Here is an 18969-nt window from a genome sequence, read left to right as displayed (position 1 = left end):
AAAACAGTGTCTGCTGCACCACAGACAATGTTTTAACTCAATCACGGGTTATGCTTATGGATATACAGCATTATAAAATCTAAGCATTACAATGTGCAGCTATTTTCAGCTAAAAGCATTGCTACTGTACCTACAGAAATAACATAAAGGTCTACACTCATGCTAAATTATAAGTGCAGCTTCATGGGGTTTCATGAAAAAAGTTGAATCTTTGTTTTCACAAGCATTGTTCATATAGATCATTTTGAGACGTTTCCATTTGTTGTTGCAGTATGGCATGTAGACATTTGTAACTTCAGTTCTGTGTAATTATTACAGGAGTTGGGTTTCTTTTCCACAGTTCTTTTTTACCCTGAGGTTTATTCAAAGGATTTCCTGTATCATTTTGACGTCCCATTGACGTCTGTTGGGCTCCGCACTTTCCAAAACTTAGAAATATTTCTTCATCTGATGACCGAGCATTCAGACCTGAGTTGGTGGATAAAATAAGGGCTTGCAAAATGTTTCTTCATTTGGTAGGAACTGGGCATGGTAGGCTACATGGTTTATGCATGCAAGGTATAGACGTTTTTTAGAAAGTCACAGTATTAATTACAAATGTTCACAAAATCAGTATAGTATTGTATGTGAATATTACTAAATGATTTTCTCATGAAGCTCATACTGTGTCTGCTTATTGAGCATGCAATGACTCTGCTGATTTTCCCTTTTACTGTAGGGTGGAATACAGTAATATACTTGCATGCTGTCTGATTATATATACTTAAATCAGTAATCGTTGTTCAATTCTAGTTTTGGACAAAAATATGGTTAGTATGCATTTAAAACTTTTCTAAAACCCTTTTGCAGAGATCTGGTATGATCAAATAATTTACTAAATTAAAAAGTGTTTACCAATTATACACTATTCCATACGTGGTTTATTCAATACATGAAAATATGAAAGTCAATTAAGGAGCATTGCATTGTGGGATATGGTATTTTGTGCAATGTGCTCTGTGGGATACTGCACAATGTGGCAAATGTAGCAAGCCAAAAAATGCATACTGTGCACAATAAGTACTACATACTACAGAAATGTATGATAGTGGCAAAAAAACTGGCAAAAAACTTCATGCATGCCTCAGACATCATTATAATGTTTTTCAATGTGCATTGAATAAGTCTAAATCAAACCAAATCTTTCCATCCAGATGGGTGTCCTTATCAAGTTCCTGACAGACGCTACGAGAGGACAGTTGATTTAAACCTAACTTAACAGAAAATAGGTCTTCCAACCAGAGCTTGTGTGCAGAATCACAACTTTGTCTCTTTCACCGCACAACCGCACTGTAAAAAGCCGAGTATATCCTGGCAGAGCGAATTATAGGGTATTAACCGTATGAAGGAACCTGCCCTGCAACACAGTGAGATGCCACATCAGAGGCGAGAAGCAGTGACGTGGGTGGGGAGCTCAGCACTGATGAATGCTGATCCATTAAGAAAATGTAAATGTCAGTCAGGACTTTGTGGATAAGACATAAAAAGAGTCATTTTACTGCTACCTCTTTTTACCATTTCTAACCACCCAGTGTTTAGAGCCTGGAGGCTGAGGGAATATTCACAGACCAGACTGCGGATCTTATGTCATGCGGTTTTTAGGGTTTTCCTAAGCTCTGTGTGTTCAAGTGGTATTACTCTTAACATCTGCAAGCTTAGAGCTTCTGGAAATACAGATTTGTGTATGACAAGAATTTTGTATCAAATTTGGAAAAATAAAGGAAATGGGGGATTTCTGAAGACTTTTCTGTGGAAGTCAACAGAAAATTCAAAAGTGTCTTGGTTATAAACGCTCTGTCAAACTAAAACTCTGGTAACTGGCCCACAAACATGGACATCGTTTTTTAGTACAAAGTTGGTTGTGATAAACAGTATAGTACAAGCTTAGTACAGGAATATAAATCGCATTTCACTTAAACATTTCACTTTATTGGTTAATATACTGCATGCACAACTTTACCGAATGTGGCTCAGTCATTTCCGGTAACAACGTTCAGCGCATACATGCAGAGATCACAATTAAAACAAGTCCTGTTTGTGACTTTATCACGCTTTAATGGGGCTTTTAGTGACAGATCTTAAATGAACTAAAATGTCCCCTTAAAGGGATAGTTCACCCAAAAATGAAAATTCTGTCATCATTTACCCCATATCAATTTCTTTGTTCTGCTAAACACTAGGAAGATATTTGGAAGAATGTCAGTAACCGAGCAGATCGCATCCCCCATTTAAATACTACAGGAGTCAATGGGGGACGAGATCTGCTCGGTTTCATTTAAGGGTGAACTATCACTTTAATATATTTTACAAATGTATACTGTACTCTTAAATAATAAAGCACTTAGAGGCATGATCACAGAGGCACTTAACAATGCTCACCTTGTCGTTTTGCTGAAATTTGCACGTTTTCTTACTAAACACATCGTTATCACTTGGTGAAAAAATCCCCTTAGTTCTATTGACGTCATCATCCCGTGTGCATATACCCCATTGACTTAAATCATTTAAAAAATATTATCCAAGCTAAATGCTCACATATGCCACTTTATCAAACATGTAGGGGCGGTATTAAGGACAGGGATTATTTTAAACCAGGACTTTGTCTTAGTTAAATTATGATATTTAAATTGTTTTTAAAAAACGTGCGTTACAAAAAACATTACTGTGTGCATATTGAAATAAAACAATCACACTCATATATATTTAAGATATGTCAGTGCAGGTTGTTTTTGATCAAGACACTTCTAACATTTAAATTAGTCTGGGACTAGGTTTAAGCCCTGTCCAGGAAACTGCCCCGTAAAGTTTTCACTTGGAATATGAGGAGTTCATATCAATAATCCAAAACTACACATTGATGGATTTGTTGATGTAAAGCGACATGTGACCACAGTAAATAAGGGTTGTACAGTGTGATTTATATTTGCGTCTTGCTGTTGTTTTTATCTGATTCTGTCCTTTGGATAAATGAAGCAAATACTGTTAAATGTTAAACATGTGCAAGACATGGTTTGAGCACATTGTTGACATATTCCTTATTGAAGCAAGATGTTCATAGGAACGTTGGGGAGAAATATGCAAGTGCCAATAGCCTTTTTTTTACATCACAACTGTGAATTACTGCCAGTCAAATGCAGATGATTTTGGAGTAGTGGATTCTCATTCTTATGAGCATTTTATCAGAAAAAAATGTTGACATGCCCATGCTCTCAAGATAAGTCAATATTTTGTCCTGTTTAATTTAATTTAGATGTGCATATCTGAATAAATGTAATTGATTAACTAAAACTAACAGGCATACTAAAATCTGGGGTCTTTTAAAAAGGCAGCTTCTTGTCTAGACAGTCCTATGCTGACTGCAAGTTTAGACTTGCCTTGTGTGTAGTATGATGCACCTGCACCGTGTCTCATCTAAGCAGATGGTTCTTGGAATAAAGTCCTCATGAAGAGAATAATTAAATAGAATATACTGTATTTTGATACTCACATATTCTTTACTTTAGATTTATTTTATCCAAACATAACATTAAGTGTTAGTTTGCCTTCCTTGTGTAGTATCGACTTCCTTGTCAGGGAGCTATCAATCAAAAACTCACTAGCCAATCAGCGTAAAGTGGCCATACGTCCCGCCTACACGTGAGTTTGTGCCAGAAAGGCGAACGAAAACTCGGAAAGTGCAAATGAAAAATACAGCAGCGAATTCAAAACTATTATTTGCAACAGTTTTGAATAGCAATAGTTTTTCAATTGTTAAGAAAAATAGCAGTTTGTTTGAAAATCATGTCACATTCTTGAGTTTATTGTTTTCATTATAAAAGTGTTTTTTTTCTTTCTCATTGTATATTTTTGTTCGTTTTTTTAAGTTTGCGTTCATTTTTATTGACACAAAAGTAATCCCATACGTTCACGGTAGACCAATCACAGCAGACTAGACCATCTGACCAATCAGATCGGAGAAGACTGGCGGAAAGGAGGGGATTAGACAGATGATTCGCCGAAGGAATAATTTGAGAGTCAGTAAGAAAAACTGCCTATTATAACAAAATTATGGAGTTTTTACACCTTGTATGTACGTAAACTTGTGGTTGGACACTACATTAACCAAAATAGGACCTTAAAAATCTCAAGGAATAGTTACTATTTTATAAGACAAAGAAAAGTCAAGTGAAGACCTCAAATTTGTGGTCTCATTTGCCAAACTAAAATGTGCAATTTGTGCGAACTTTATGCAGTAAAAAAACTAATGCAATGTTTTGCAAATACAGTACGTCTGATTTTAATCATGAACATGATTAAAATATGCTATAGCAAGCCATCCAAAAGGTTGCTTTGTTTCAGTCACTGCATGCACATGCAAACAAATAGCAAAATCAGACATTACTTTTGGTGTAACATGTTCATGCTTCATGACATAAACTTGAAAAGTAAAATGGAGCAAAACAAATGAGAGACAACTCCAGCGACACTCTGAATATACTGTAGTGGTAAATATCCAATAACCAACATCAGCCCTAGAGTCAGAACAAGATCAGTGATCTTTGCCACATGATAATAACACAAAACTAGCCATGATAAAACCCCAAACAAGCATATAATTGGAATAAAATGTATTATATTTTACCACTTATATTTAATACTAATATTTCTAACACAGATTTCCCCTCAAATTCTAATTCTTATATCGTTTACAGTTGCCTACATATGGTACATTCACTTTAATACAGGATATGTCTGTGTTTTGACTCAAAGATTTGCTTCAGTTCCTACCTTATAAATGTGGTGCAGGTGCAATAAGCACTGTATACTACTTCCTATTATTTTTTTATTAACTATACTTACTTGCTATAGCATATTTAAAACAAAAGCATTTTTAATAATGTTCTCAGACTTTTGGACCACATGATCATGACATTCCTTTATTTGCTTTACCTGTGTAAAAGCCATGTCAAATCTGTATATAAATGTTTTGTTTTTTGAAAATTCTCAAAAAAGGACCAAACGCAAAGATGACTGAATTTCGTTTTTGCACATTTTGGGGGGTAAATCTATAGGGAAATTAAAATATGATCAAATGTGTTAAACAACTAAAAGGACGGCTTTCTTTCGGCAGCTAAAAGCATTATGAAATGATTTAATACATGAGCACACAAGGGACTCTCATTATGTAGAGCTTTGTGCATGACGGCTGTTGCTCCAGTATTCTGCAGAAGTGTGCTCTTGTCGAGTTCTGCAGGCCCAGACTGCCAAAAGACTTGTGATATGTATTATGCTTTGTAACATAAAGCTTCTCTAGTCACTCGATGTGATCAATTTCAGTTGCCATGCATAATGTTGTTTTAGCTATACCTTTATGAAAAATAATCAGGCGTTTTGCATTTAAATTGAATTGAAAATTGAACAATTCAAACCCATTATACAGAAACATAAGTAATGGAAACACAAAGCCATTAAAAGGCATAACTAAATAGTCCTCATGCGTCACACATCAAATAAAACTGGGTGCGCCTCTATCTTTGATGCTCTGGATCTTACAAATACATCACACACTTGTCCTTGTCCTCTTACTTAGTGAAAAACAACGTGCCAGGCACGACAGTCAGTCCATGCTTTTGAAAACGTGTGTTAAAGCTTTGGAATCACACTCATTCTGATGTTTACAATAGCATCCTACTTGTCGTAGTCTTCATATGGTGCACATTTGTTGTATATGACAATTGCCAAAACAGAAAACAGAATGCAATGTGCTCCTTTTTACCTTCAATTTCCAGTGAGACAAACCAAAAATGAATTGCATTTTTTAATAATATCTGAATATAAAAGATGCTACTATTCATTTCAAAGATAAAAACTGGATGCTATTCACATATAATATAAAGACAACATATTATATACGATATAATGCAATAATAATTTAACTATTTTTAAAGCAGTATGCAGCATACACGGTATAATAAATTGTTTTAATTCACAAAAATCAAACATGATCTTGCACGTATTTTATATAAAGATCATTGGAACATCTGTGAGACAGACACTATTGCGGCTCTAACAATAATTTAGTCAGAAAGCAACATTTTTATTGTGTTGTCTGATTGTAGCTTTGTCAGGATTTTCTCACACCCACCCTAGCTTTTACACACACACACACGCACGCACGCACGCACGCACACGCACGCACACACACACACACGCACACACACGCGCGCATGTGCTTAAAACCCACAAATGATTCTGAACCCTTCTATGAACCGCTGTGGAAGGTTACAGGCTTCCACTCGAATCTTTAAACACACACACACACATTCTCTCTTCTCTAAACGTCTGCTGTGACAATCCACAGGACAGCCAGGCCATTGACGTCAGAGACAGGGCTATGAAAAAAATGGGTCCCTGGAGGCTCGGGGGAACTTAAGCTCATCTTCACAGCTAGTAACTATTTCAACAATGATGATAAGATGCAAGTGTTTAGCTTCTATTTACACAGCATCAGAACCCCCCAAATGCATCCAAATTTAATGCCACACGCAGACTCTTCTGTCGAGCCATCGCTGTTTGTGGTTTTAATATTATCATTATTTTTTGTTTCTAATTTTATAATGTTTCTAATATTTCTTATTTCTTTTGCATGGATTAGGACTCAAAACAAACCAAAACAGGTTTTTTGAAAGGAATATAGCAGGTATGTAATTCTGAAGCTATTTAATCTCAGCTGATCTTTAGTAAAGCGAGAGGCGCTGACGTACAGCTGATGCATATTGAGATTAGAGTGACGTCAGGCCAGCGTTACAGTGATGCGCGAGCGCTGCCATAAAGAGAACACGAACGGAAGATGCCATTGCAGGAGAGCCCGGGGGGAGACTACACATCTATCTGTCGGCCCACTGTCATGATGCAGGACAAGACTAAATAAAGCAGTTTTGATGATGAAAAGTTTTATTCCTAAAACAATTAAACACGTTTGTGGTGCTTGCTAAAACAAATTCATTTTCATAGGGATTTGAGGGCGGACCAGTAAGCAACCACATAGCAACCATCTAAAACACCCTGGCAACTTCCGAACACCCTGGGATCCGCATAACAATGTAAAAACACCTGGTTCCTGCCTACCACACCTTACTAACAACATAGCAACAGATGTAAAGTTAGTTCACCCAAAAATACAAATTCTATAATTTACCCCCCCCCCACGTCATTCCAAACTTGTATAACTTTCATTTTCATCTAGAACACAAAAGATGTTTTATAGGGCAACACTGGTGCCCATTGACTTTCGAAAGAAATACACAAATCATTTTTCCTAGCAATTTTTTAACAAAAAATGTCAAGGTTTAAATAAAATATCCTCACAAACAAAAACAAAAAAAGAGAGAAAAGCACACTGCAGAAAGCACACGACTCAAAAGCCCGTCTAACCAATACAGCGAGAGATGCTGGGGCCGAATCGAGCATCAGACACTGTTACTGCCTGTCCTGTTCCCACATCACAGAAGAGGTGGAAAGTTGGAAACTATTATCCGTACCAGGGCCGGCCCAAGTCTTTAAGGGGCCCTAAGCAGCATTTTATTTGGGGGTCCCACTGTGACCCCAATACAATCGAGAATTGTCAATGTTAGATTATTTGCACGCACACTTTAAACCTTGCACACCCAATTCTATTAGTTGTAGCTGTGTTTGGGATGTAGGAATGTCATAAAAACAAAAACACATAAACCATGCAAGGTGTATTGTGATTGTCAAAACATTTGATAATTTCATGACTTTCAATTTTAGGTGAACTGTCCCTTTAAATTTCGAGCACATAACATACAAAACTTGTGGAATTTATTGTTCAATGCATTTAACTATTTGCAAAGATTCTATTTTAAAAATAATTTTAATCTTCATTTATTTTAACCACAACCTATAAAACACAAGGGGTGTTTTATAGGTTGTGGTTAAAATAAAATGAAGATTAAAATGATTTTTAAAGACACTGTTACTGCCACACTGTTAAAGCCACACAGCCCTTGACGATGATTTAATCCCCTTTTTATTTTTTTATTTAGTTTATTAATGGTTGATAACCATTAAATTAATTTACAATATGCACACAATTATTCTCAACCTTATCCCAAATAAAACGCTGAATTAACAGATAATTATAAATTACACGAATCACGTAAATTACATATTTTTTATCTAAATCAGCATTTTGTTGTTTGCATCAACGAATACTATCAGATGTTCAACATTTCTATCGTTAAACACTAAACAGTTGTCAAATATTTAATGTTTTAGTCACTGTCGTGTGTTGCAAAGCACTCTTTCAACTTGAAAACTGAAGCGTCTTGCTGAACAGCTAAAGACGTGACAGTAGCTCAGTCTTCTTTAATTTGATTGGTCACTGCTTGGCTTTGTAATCAGTAATTCCCGCCTCCTTTCATTTGATTGGCCGCCTCACTTATTTTGATAGTGCAATGTTGCGTTTAGTCAGTAATTTCACAAATTTTAACACACACCTCAGAAAAAATAGTGGGCACGGCCCTACGTGAGAAAATGGATGTGTGTCGTGAATATATCACAAAAAAAGCTGTAATTTCGTGTGATCTTGGGGGCCCCTAGTGGCGACGAGGCCCTAAGCAGCCGCTTAGTTCGCTTATAGGGAGGGCCGGCTCTGATCCATACTAGATACTATAGGGTTTTTGAACCTTACTATAGTAAATATGAATGTATACTACAGTGTTTACTATCAATTTATTACAAGAATGTGTTCATTTTAACGGCACTTTTATTTTGGCGAGTCGTCGCACAGACACTTGAGTGTCAGTGTGCGTTTGACGACAGCTTTACTCAAACAGTGAAATACTCATGAAAATAAACTCTCAAAGCAACACTTTGTAGTTCCCTTTCTGTTGGTCTCTCGACGTTGTGTCGAACCGACAGATTGGGGTTTGTCTTGAGAACCTATCATCTTCTAAGTATTTTGAAAAGGCCAATGAAAATTGGCGAACGAAATTTGCATGCCGGACTCCTCCCCGGATGTCCGGGTATAAAAGGGGAGCCGGCGTGCTCATTCATTCACCTTTTGTTCTTTGGAGCCTATGCATCGATGAGCTACACAGCGATCTTTGGTGATCATTTTCCTGCTGGAATCTACGACGTGGTGCAGAGGACGGTCCCTTCCTGCAGTGACTCTCCCCTGGGCGTCTCGGCAGTTCTGGAGGTGTTCGAGCAAATTTCCTTTTCTAAAAGAGAAAATTTCTCCAGCGTGGCTTGTCCCGCTGTTCTCATGGGTGCAACACACTCATCGAGGAGGGGGACGGACACGATGCCTGCTTCCAGTATGCTGGGGCAGACGTTGTGGATACGTCCTGCCCGCACTGCGGGTGGTTGACGATTCAGACGTTGCGTCATGGGTGGCTGTGTTCCCACGGGACTCAGCCACCACCTCGTTTGCTCCCTGTTCCGTGGCGGCAGGACTATGGCACTGCCGTCCGCTACAGCAAGCAGCGAGGGTGATATGAGGATTACTGTGAGCGATAATCCGCCAGCCACTGGCTCACGGACCGTTCGCACCTCGTCTCGCTCGTCTGACCGTTCCCCAGGAGACGGTCCCACCGTCTTATTCCTCAATCACGTATTCGGACACGATGCATGATGATGAGATGTCTCTTGCAGCATCGGGGGGGTGACGTACTGCCATCCGACTCCGACGATTCCTCGGGCTCCCTCCCTCGGGGGGTCGAGCCCAGGAAGAAGTGGACGTCGAAATGTCAGCCATGCTTTCCCGGGCCGCCGTGAGTGTTGGGTTGCAGTGCCCGCACTGCCTCTCCCAGCGCTCGGGGCTGGCTACATGGCGCCTCGGGTTTGAGAGCGGCTCCAAGCCGCGCCCGCCCCCAGTGCCGTGTTTACCGGAAGTGCATGAGGAACTTAGTAAGACCTGGAACGCCCCCTTTCCGGCACGTTTCACGTCAAACAAAGTTCCGTCACCCTCTCTTCCCTCGAGGTTGAGACAGCTAGAGGATACGTCGATGTCCCTCAGGTGGAGTATGCCGCCGCAGTGCACTCGTGCCCGTAGGCGGCGGCCACCTGGGGGGACTCGACCTAGACTCCCGTCCAAAGCATGTGGGGTCTCGGCATCTCTGGTGTCGAGAGCTTACATTGCGGCGGACCAAGCTGCCTCCTCTCTCCACGCTATGGCTCCTGCCAGGCCAGGGCGTTGAGAGAGCTCCACGGGGGTAAGACCGACCCAGCGCTTATGCAGGAACTCCGCGCCACCACCGACCTCGCTCTACGGGCGACCAAGGTGACCACGCGGGCCCTGGGTCGGACGATGTCCACACTTGTGGTCCATGAGAAACTCCTCTGGCCGAACCTTGCGAAGATGAGTAACGCCGAGAAGGTCCGCTTTCTCGACGCACCCGTCTCGCAAGGGGGGGGCTGGTTGGTGATACTGTCGAGCCGCAGTTCTCGACAGTAAAGAAGCAGTCCTCCCGTGCCGCGACTCGGCCGCCTCGGCCGTCGAGTCCCGTGCATCGTCTGCTCCTCTTCGTCTGCTCCTCTTCGTCCCGTGCATCGTCTGCTCCTGGTCCTCTTCGACGCCCTCCAGCTCTGGCGCCCCCCACTCAGGCGGCCCCCCTCGGAAGAGACAGCGAAGAGGAAACCATCGCCCCGTCAGCAGCCGCAGCGAAAGCAGAAGCAGCCCTCATGGGAAGACCTCAGGGAGATCGAGGCTACCATTGGGCCCGACCCCAGCCACATCGCTGGGGAACCGGGTAGGGACGGTTCCTGCCCCGTCTCACCATCTGCTGGCCCCCTCCGGGGGGCTAGCACCCACTTACTCTCAAAAAAAATCACAGCCGCTCCCACCCTCGGCACAACGGTGGAGGGCAACTCGATGTTGCGTCACGGCGAAGCGCAAAGTCGAGTATAAACACCAGCCCTCAGCACTCTCAGTCAGACAGTGCGTTGAGCTGCGCAGTCACCAGGCAGGAAAAACAGCAGAGCCGATCTCCTCCCCGGGGGACCTCCCCTAGCAAGGAATCCGTACTGCTAGCCATCGAACCACCCCCCAGGGGGAAGATGAAGAAGATCGAACCTTTAGTCCCCCTGTCACAGTTTCTGGGAGCCTGGCTCCGGCTTCCCAGACTGTCAGGCTGGCTAGGGAAGACAATCCGTCTCGGCTACGCGATCCAGTTAGCCACACGCTCGCTCAAGTTTCAGGGCATCATATATACCTCAGTCAGAGGCAAGGATGCTCCCGTACTTCGGGCCGAGGTCGCCACCCTTCTGGCGAAGGAATCGAGCCCATCCCACCAGCCGAGATGTTCCACGGGTTTTACAGCCCGTACTTCATTGTCCCCAAGAAAGGGGGAGGGGCTGCACCCTATCTTAGATCTGCGAGTTCTGAATCGGCACCTACACAAGCGGCCGTTCAGGATGATCACGCAGAAGCGCACCCTGACGTCCGTCAGGTGTCAGGATTGGTTCATGGCAATCGACCTGAAGGACACGTACATTCATGTCTCGATCCTACCTCGACGTCGGCCGTTCCTACGGTTCTCGCTCGAGGGGCAGGCATATCAGTACAGGGTCCTCCCCTTCGGTCTGTCCCTGTCTCCACGGGTCTTTACAAAGGTCGTGGAAGCCTCCCTCCTTCCCCTCAGGGAAAGAGGTGTGCGGGTACTGAACTATCTCGACGACTGGCTAATCTCGGCACACTCACGAGATCTGTTGTGTACACACAGGGACCTGGTGCTCCGGCACCTAGATCGGTTGAGGCTACAGGTCAACTGAGAAAAGAGCAAGCTCTCCCCTGTGCAGAGCATCCTCTTTCTCGGTATGGAACTCGACTCTGTCCCCATGACAGCGCGACTGACTACAGAGCGTGCCCAGTCAGTGTTGAACTGCCTGAGGCTTTCAGGCAGTCAGCGGTCCCCCTGAAACAATTTCAGAGGCTCCTGGGATACATGGCATCCTCGACGGGGGTGGTCCCCCTCGGGTCGATGCACATGCGACCGCTCCAACACTGGCTACAGAGTCAGGTTCCTTGGAGAGCGTGGCACACCGGCAGCAGGTGTATGGTCATCACGCCTTTTTGCCGATGCACCCTAACCCCCTGGTCTCCCATGACCTTCTTGCGGACAAGGGTCCCCTTAGGGCAGGGGTCAAGGCACGTCGTGGTGACGACGGATGCCTCCCTGCAGGGTTGGGGTGCCGTGTGCAAAGGGCACGCAGTGTCGGGGCGGTGGACAGGCCCCCGCCTGCGTTGGCATACCAACTGCCTAGAGTTGTTGGCTGTGCTACTTGCACTGAGGAGGCTACAACCTCTCGTGCAGGACAAGCACGTGCTGGTCCGGTCGGACAGCACAGCTGCTGTGGTGTATATCAATCGTCAGGGTGGCATTCGCTCACGGCAGCTAACACAACTCGCCCGGCGCCTCCTCCTCTGGAGTCAGGTGGACCTGTTTGCCTCCCCGGACTCCACCCATTGTCCGCTTTGGTATTCCCTGACTGAGGCACCCCTCGGAAGTCTTGTGCAAGGCCAGGGAAGAGGAGCATCAAGTGGTACTAGTTACGCCCCATTGGCCTAACCAGGACTTGGTTCTCGGAGCTAAGGCTCTTGACAACAACTGCCTCCTGGCTGATCCCCCTGGCGAAGGACCTGCTTTCCCGGGGGAAGGGGCACGTTTCCGCATCCCAGGCAGAACCCTGGAACCTCCATGTCTGGACGGGACGAGGAGATCCTGAGTGGCCCACCCCCTGTCTGGTTGGGACATCACTCAGGCTAGGGCCTCGGCCACTAGGCGGCTATACGCCCATAAGTGGCGCCTCTTCTTGTCCTGGTGCTCTTCTCGAAGAGAAGACCCGCGGAGTTGCTCGATCGGGAACGGGCTGTCCCTTCCTCAAGAGAGACTGGGGAGTAACCTCTCCCCCCTCCACACTGGGAGTGTATGTAGCCGCTCATCACGACCCAGTTGCTGGGAAGCCTCTGGGACAGCACAACCTGGTCATTAGGTTCCTAAGGGGCACGAGAAGGCGACCGCCTCATCCGCGCTCCGTACCCTCTTGCGACCCCTTCGAGCCCCTCGGAGATGCCGCTCTTTTTCACCTCTCGATAAAGACGGATCTCCTGATGGCGCTCACCTCCAAGAGGGTAGGGAACCTGCAAGCACCCTCTGTGTCCACAGATTGCCTAGAACTCGGGCCCAGGGATTCTCACGTTCCTGAGACCCCGTCCCGGCTACGTGCCCAAAGTTCCCACCACTCTCCCGAGAGACCAGGTGGTGAACCTGCAGGCGCTCCCCACCGGGGAGGAAGACCCAACCCCATCCGTGTTGTGTCCAGTACGCGCACTGTGCCTCTACTTGGACTGCACGCAGAGCTCAGAAGCTCTGAGCAGCTCTTTGTCTGTTTTGGAGGTCAGCAGAAGGGAGGGCTGTCTCCAAACAGAGGCTGGCGCACTGGATCGTGGATGCCGTTGTTATGGCATACCGATCTCAATTTGCCCCTGCCCGTTGGGAGTGAGGCACACTCCTCATGGGCACTGGCTCAGGGCGCCTCTCTGGCAGACATCTGCAGAGCTGCGGGTTGGGCTATGCCCAACAACTCTGCGACGTTCTAATACCTATGCGCGGAACCGGTATCAGCCTGCGTCCTGCAGGGCAACGTGTAGGACCAGCAGCCTGCGAAAGCCCTCCCCCCTTCCTCTAGGGGGATCAGCGGCTATTACGCCTCCCTTCTTTCCCCACTGGGTAAAGAACAGGCATTCCATCCATCACTAAGCACCTTCCTTGGGGCAGGCTGGGCAGAGCAGCCCTGCCCCCTTAGGCCGGGGAACAGTTGAGTTATCTACCACATAGCTCTAACTGGACCTAGTGCTCCAGATGTGGTATCCCCCCTCCGTGGGCGGTTCCGTCTGATGTATCCTCATGAATGGTTCCCACCTCGGCAACCCATGACCTCCCTAGGTGGACTCCCATCTTGCGGTTAACTCCTTAGTTCGCACATTTCCCATGAGTTCTCCCCTGATGGCGAGACCATGTGGTGTCTCCACTAATTCCTCCCTACGGCAGGTAGTGGTCTCTGCAGCGTTTTTTCCCCCAAGGGGGAATAATGCTTACCCAGTGGCCCTTACGGTGCTGGGCGGCTTCTCGCTGGTTAGAGAATTAAGGCCTCCGCCCGTGACGGCCGGTGGCAGGGGCTTCCCATCTTTTCACAAAAGCTCTGGGACCCCCTACCTCTCCACTGGACGGTTACAATTTCGCGCTAGCGCTTACGTCTGACTCGCCCAGGCCAGTCAACGTCGCTCCGCTAGAGAATGTGACGCGGCTCAGCGCTGTGGCGTTTTCTATAGGAACCCCAATCTGTCGGTTCGACACAACGTCGAGAGACCGACAGAAAGGGAACGTCTTGGTTACGGATGTAACCTCAGTTCCCTGATGGAGGGAACGAGACGTTGTGTCCTTATGCCACAACACTGGCCGCCCACCCCAGCGGTAGGGGGGATGCTCTCAGGCTCCTCAGACCAAACGGTGAATGAATGAGCACGCCGGCTCCCCTTTTATACCCGGACATCCGGGGAGGAGTCCGGCATGCAAATTTAATTCCCCAATTTTTATTGGCCTTTTCAAAATACTCAGAAGATGATAGGTTCTCAAGACAAACCCCAATCTGTTGGTTCGACACAACGTTTCGTTCCCTCCATAAGGGAACTGAGGCTACATCCATAACCAAGACGTTTTTCGACCTTAAATTAAAGTCTTTAAAATGATTTCTGTGGTAGAACAACTGTTAACTGGACGAATTCTGCTACCTGAACAGCCTCATAGCTGTTTTAACTGTAAGTTCTGTGTTTGGGTCGGTACACACAGCCTCGCCCATCCCCTTGTTGCGGAAGAGTGCGAAATGGTGACCAATAGGAGTAAAGCAGTGGAGCTCACGTCATCCGTAATTTGTCAGTTACTGGAGGTCTTTTCCATATTGTGATGTATTTCCGAGTGAAACGGCTTCTGAAATTTGAAAAAAATGTAGGGCGGGGCTTTATTTAGCCTTTCCCTTTTTGATTGGTTTGTTGTAAGTTGGGCCTGGAGAGGAGGGCTAAAAATGCCTGGCCATTGGACAGTGAGTATAGTCCGACCCTTTGATGAGTTGATGTTGAGAGGGGGAGAGGAGCTTAATGTTTTTGATTAAAGATTACAAGTGCAATGAATAAAAAAAAATAGTGTGCACGGATAAATCATTTATAATAATCACTGCAACACTGTGTAAAACACTTAGAATTTTCCTGTTTGATTTCATGGTGACTTTAAGCCAAAATAATGGCATTGATATTGTTAGGGCAAGGTATTTTCAGTTAGGACGGCTCAAACATTCATTTAAGTCTGGAACTAGTCTTGAGCCTTGTCTGTGAAACCGGGTATTGTATGGAGATGGAAATGAATACAACTTGAAAATACTTATGGTATATACAGTATATAGTATATGTTAGGTATGTATATAATAGGTATGTTTAAGATTTTAACAGTATTACTATTCTTTCCGATACCACTTATAGAATTGGTACTTAAACTGTATTCTTATCTGTTCATTTTTATATTTTTTACAAGAATAAAGAAATTAAAATAATGATTTATTTTCCGAAATGTAAAATAACTTGACTTTGGCTTGGACCAGCAGTATCATGAAGCTTTCACATTGGACACAAAGGAAACACAGCAAATATGAGACACAATGATGCGCCGGAAGGATCCCTATGAAAGCTTTTACACCACAAACAAACACTGCGAAAAAGCAAATGTTTTGTTTCGACCAGTGTGTTAATTTTTTTCACATTTGTTTATTTAACAATTCTCATTTTAATGAATTATTAAAACATAGACTGATTTATCCATAAAAGTACATTTATTGGCTGATTTATTCATTAAAATATTACATATAGAATGATTTTAAGTATTAAGGATTAAAGAAGAAAATGTGTTGAATGTGTAATTTCGTTTCATCCAAAATTAGCAGGTCAGAGCATGATTGATGGAATTTCACTTCTTTAAAATTAGTCCGTGAGTAATATAGTTGTTTGAGCATAAGCAACATCTGCCAAGTCGCAATACTCAAAGTTCACAGAAAAGGAAGATATTTCCAGGGTTGTTACATTTATAATCTGATCTCTTGAGATCAATCTTTTTTGCTATATATACATCTATATATATATAAACTATATCTAACATATTTCACACATTATCTTATCTATCCTCAATGTACAGTATGGAGGGGGGGCGCCATTTCTTTAAACGGGTTTACAGGGGGCGCAACCATGAAAAGGTTGAGAACCACTGGTTTAGCACATCATAAACATAATAAAGACTTCTGCACTGAACACATAGCTCTTTATCACTGTAATAAAGTAACAACTAATGAGAATGTGCCAGCTTCCCCCATTAATTCATGCTTTTCCTACTTTGCGCTGACTACCAAAACTTAACGTGAGCAGAACAGCACTCGTGTCTGTCCGACACAGATGCATTACAGGAGGTGTGAAAAATGCGAGCTGGCCGCCAAAGACAACTTCAGTGGAGACGAGCAGCGTTGAGAACTGCATTATACTTTAATAGACAAATTAAAAGTCATCAATAGCGGTTAGCATCCGCAAGTCTGGACACATTGCTATTATACCAACTGTAGATCGTACTGAAGTTCACATGAACTGCCGTACAAACCAATCTCCGAAATCTTTTGTTCAAAGGCTCTACTGCTATTCACACATAAAGAAATCATTCACGTAAGAGCTAAATAAGCTAAAAAAGAGTTTATTTTACATGCTCTGATCTGACACCTGAATTGTTTTGTGTAAGGTTGGACTCTTAACCATATTCTCTCTAAGCTCTCTGTCCTTCTGTGTTTCTCTCCTGTGCTGTTGGAAAGCACTGGGCCAAAGTGATCTTTGCTCACTAACTTGGCTGAAGCCAATGAAAATATGGCTTTGTGGCACATTGGCTGAGCGTCACAGACAAAGAGGGGGGTGCTTGCCTCGCCCATTTTAAAGAGCTTCTGTGCTTTTCAGGGAATATTGCGTCAGCGGTCTGGAGGGCAAAAACTAGACGCTGATTTCTTGGAGACACTAACGTGAATTCAGTCACACCAATAAAGCCACTCGAGTCGAGGCCCAGACGTGTCTGCATTTGTGGACGTCAGACATTTTCTCTCCTTAATCAATCAGCCCAGAGCACCTGACACAGTTTTCCCCAAACATTCCCTTCCCACGTCACCGTGGCACACTCTGAGGACAATATGGAGGTTAGCACACACACTTACACCCTCGCATGTGACATCCACTGAGACCAATGACCTGGAATTTCACAGAGGCCGTTCTGAACCTGAATCACTGCCCTCATTAACTTCAAGAGCAGATTACTATTATGAATGTGACACGCGTCACCATCTCCTGGGCTCGTGTGAAGAGAGAAAAAACACGAATGAAGAAAAAAGCAAGCGCCGGATTTAGGCTCCATATATTCCACACTGTGGTCCGTGCTTACGTCAGTAAGGGACGTCTAAAATGACTTGCTGTGCGGTAACATAAAAGCTTGCACAATTACGGCTTGGCACAATTCCCTCTCTTTACACGTTCTCCTAAGCGTGCGTGACAATAAAACTTCAGTAGTACACATACTGTACATTACAATTAAATATAAAGTCATGCCAAAATAGATAGATATGTTATCTATTCATTTCCTTACATGTCTTTTATATTTTTACAGTTTTTTTCTAAATGTTGAGCCTTGATCTCCGCACAACAATTTGACAGTTCTTTCTATATACAGTGCAAGGTTCCATACAATTGAAGCTCTATTGACAACATTTGGCAGACGCACACACAGGCACGCAATAAATTAATTAAATAATTAAGTCATTCCTCAGTTTTTTATGCTGACGTTTTTGTTAAATTATTGCACTTATGGGGCCAGAAGGTTTTAAAATCTGAAGCTTGATTTCCTATTCAAATAAATGTGAGTTATTTGAGCTGAAAAGGTTTGTCTACATCATTCTTTCTGAGGTGGGATTACATTTCTCTTGTAGATGACTCATTTGTAATTAATGGGCAATACGTTTAACATAACAGCATGATTTTTGAAATGACTTAAAATCAATATTGTAATTGATGTCGACGGTAAATGTTTATGTTCTGTTGTATGAAACTGAGATTATTAGCTGTGTTCCAGTACAAAAACAATATTTTTTTCCTAAAGTAAGGCTTAAATACTACAGATATGATGATGAAGACTGCCAATGTTAATTATATAAAAGATTAAAATGCATGCTTAATTGCTCTGTGTTATAAGACAGTGTCCACACGTGCTTCGTGTGTGATGTAGATATTACAGCCATTTATTACAAAAATACATCAGAGGCTTGAAAGAAAAAGACCAACATAAGTCATTCTGTTTTTTCCTGATCTGGGAGTAAGAAAAACGCCTGACTGTTTGTAACAAACCTTCAAGGAAGAGTTTGGAGCTCTCAGCAGTGTGTGTATTGCTCAAAAGCATCCATTTCAACAACTACCTACATCTGCACACGAGTGATGTGCCTCTCAAGGTCCCTCCGGCAGCTTCAGGAGATTTTGTGTTTGCATAATGTTCTGAACGGAGAAGAGGTACAGCTTTCTGTGTCCTGTTTATAAAAATAAATCTCCTGTTATTTTTTTATGTCCTGTTAATGCCATTACACATGAGACATATTTTTTTACTTATCTAACTGATTATATAAATTAATCCTAATTCATAAATCAGGATACATTACGTGAGTTAGACTAAATTCAGGCTTTTGTATTACTTTGGTTTTATTTTTGGTATAGTTTGTAATTTCTATCGTACTCCCAGTGTTTTGCCCAGGCCTTTTCTTATATAGAGGCTTTAAAAAACATAAGCTAAATGTAAATGCAAAATCTGCATTGAT

At 43.3% G+C, this 18969-nt stretch overlaps 1 protein-coding gene across 2 annotated transcripts in view; it reads right to left on the bottom strand.

The window, feature by feature from the left end:
• The window catches only part of pde10a (phosphodiesterase 10A), a 97260-nt gene that overhangs the window by 68126 nt on the left and 10165 nt on the right, over positions 1-18969 (bottom strand). The window lies entirely within an intron of this gene.

Source organism: Triplophysa rosa, linkage group LG9 (genome assembly GCF_024868665.1).
Source record: "Triplophysa rosa linkage group LG9, Trosa_1v2, whole genome shotgun sequence".
Lineage (NCBI taxonomy): Eukaryota > Metazoa > Chordata > Actinopteri > Cypriniformes > Nemacheilidae > Triplophysa > Triplophysa rosa.
The sequence above is the reverse complement of the archived record's forward strand: the minus strand, read 5'-3'. Positions and strand labels throughout refer to the sequence as shown.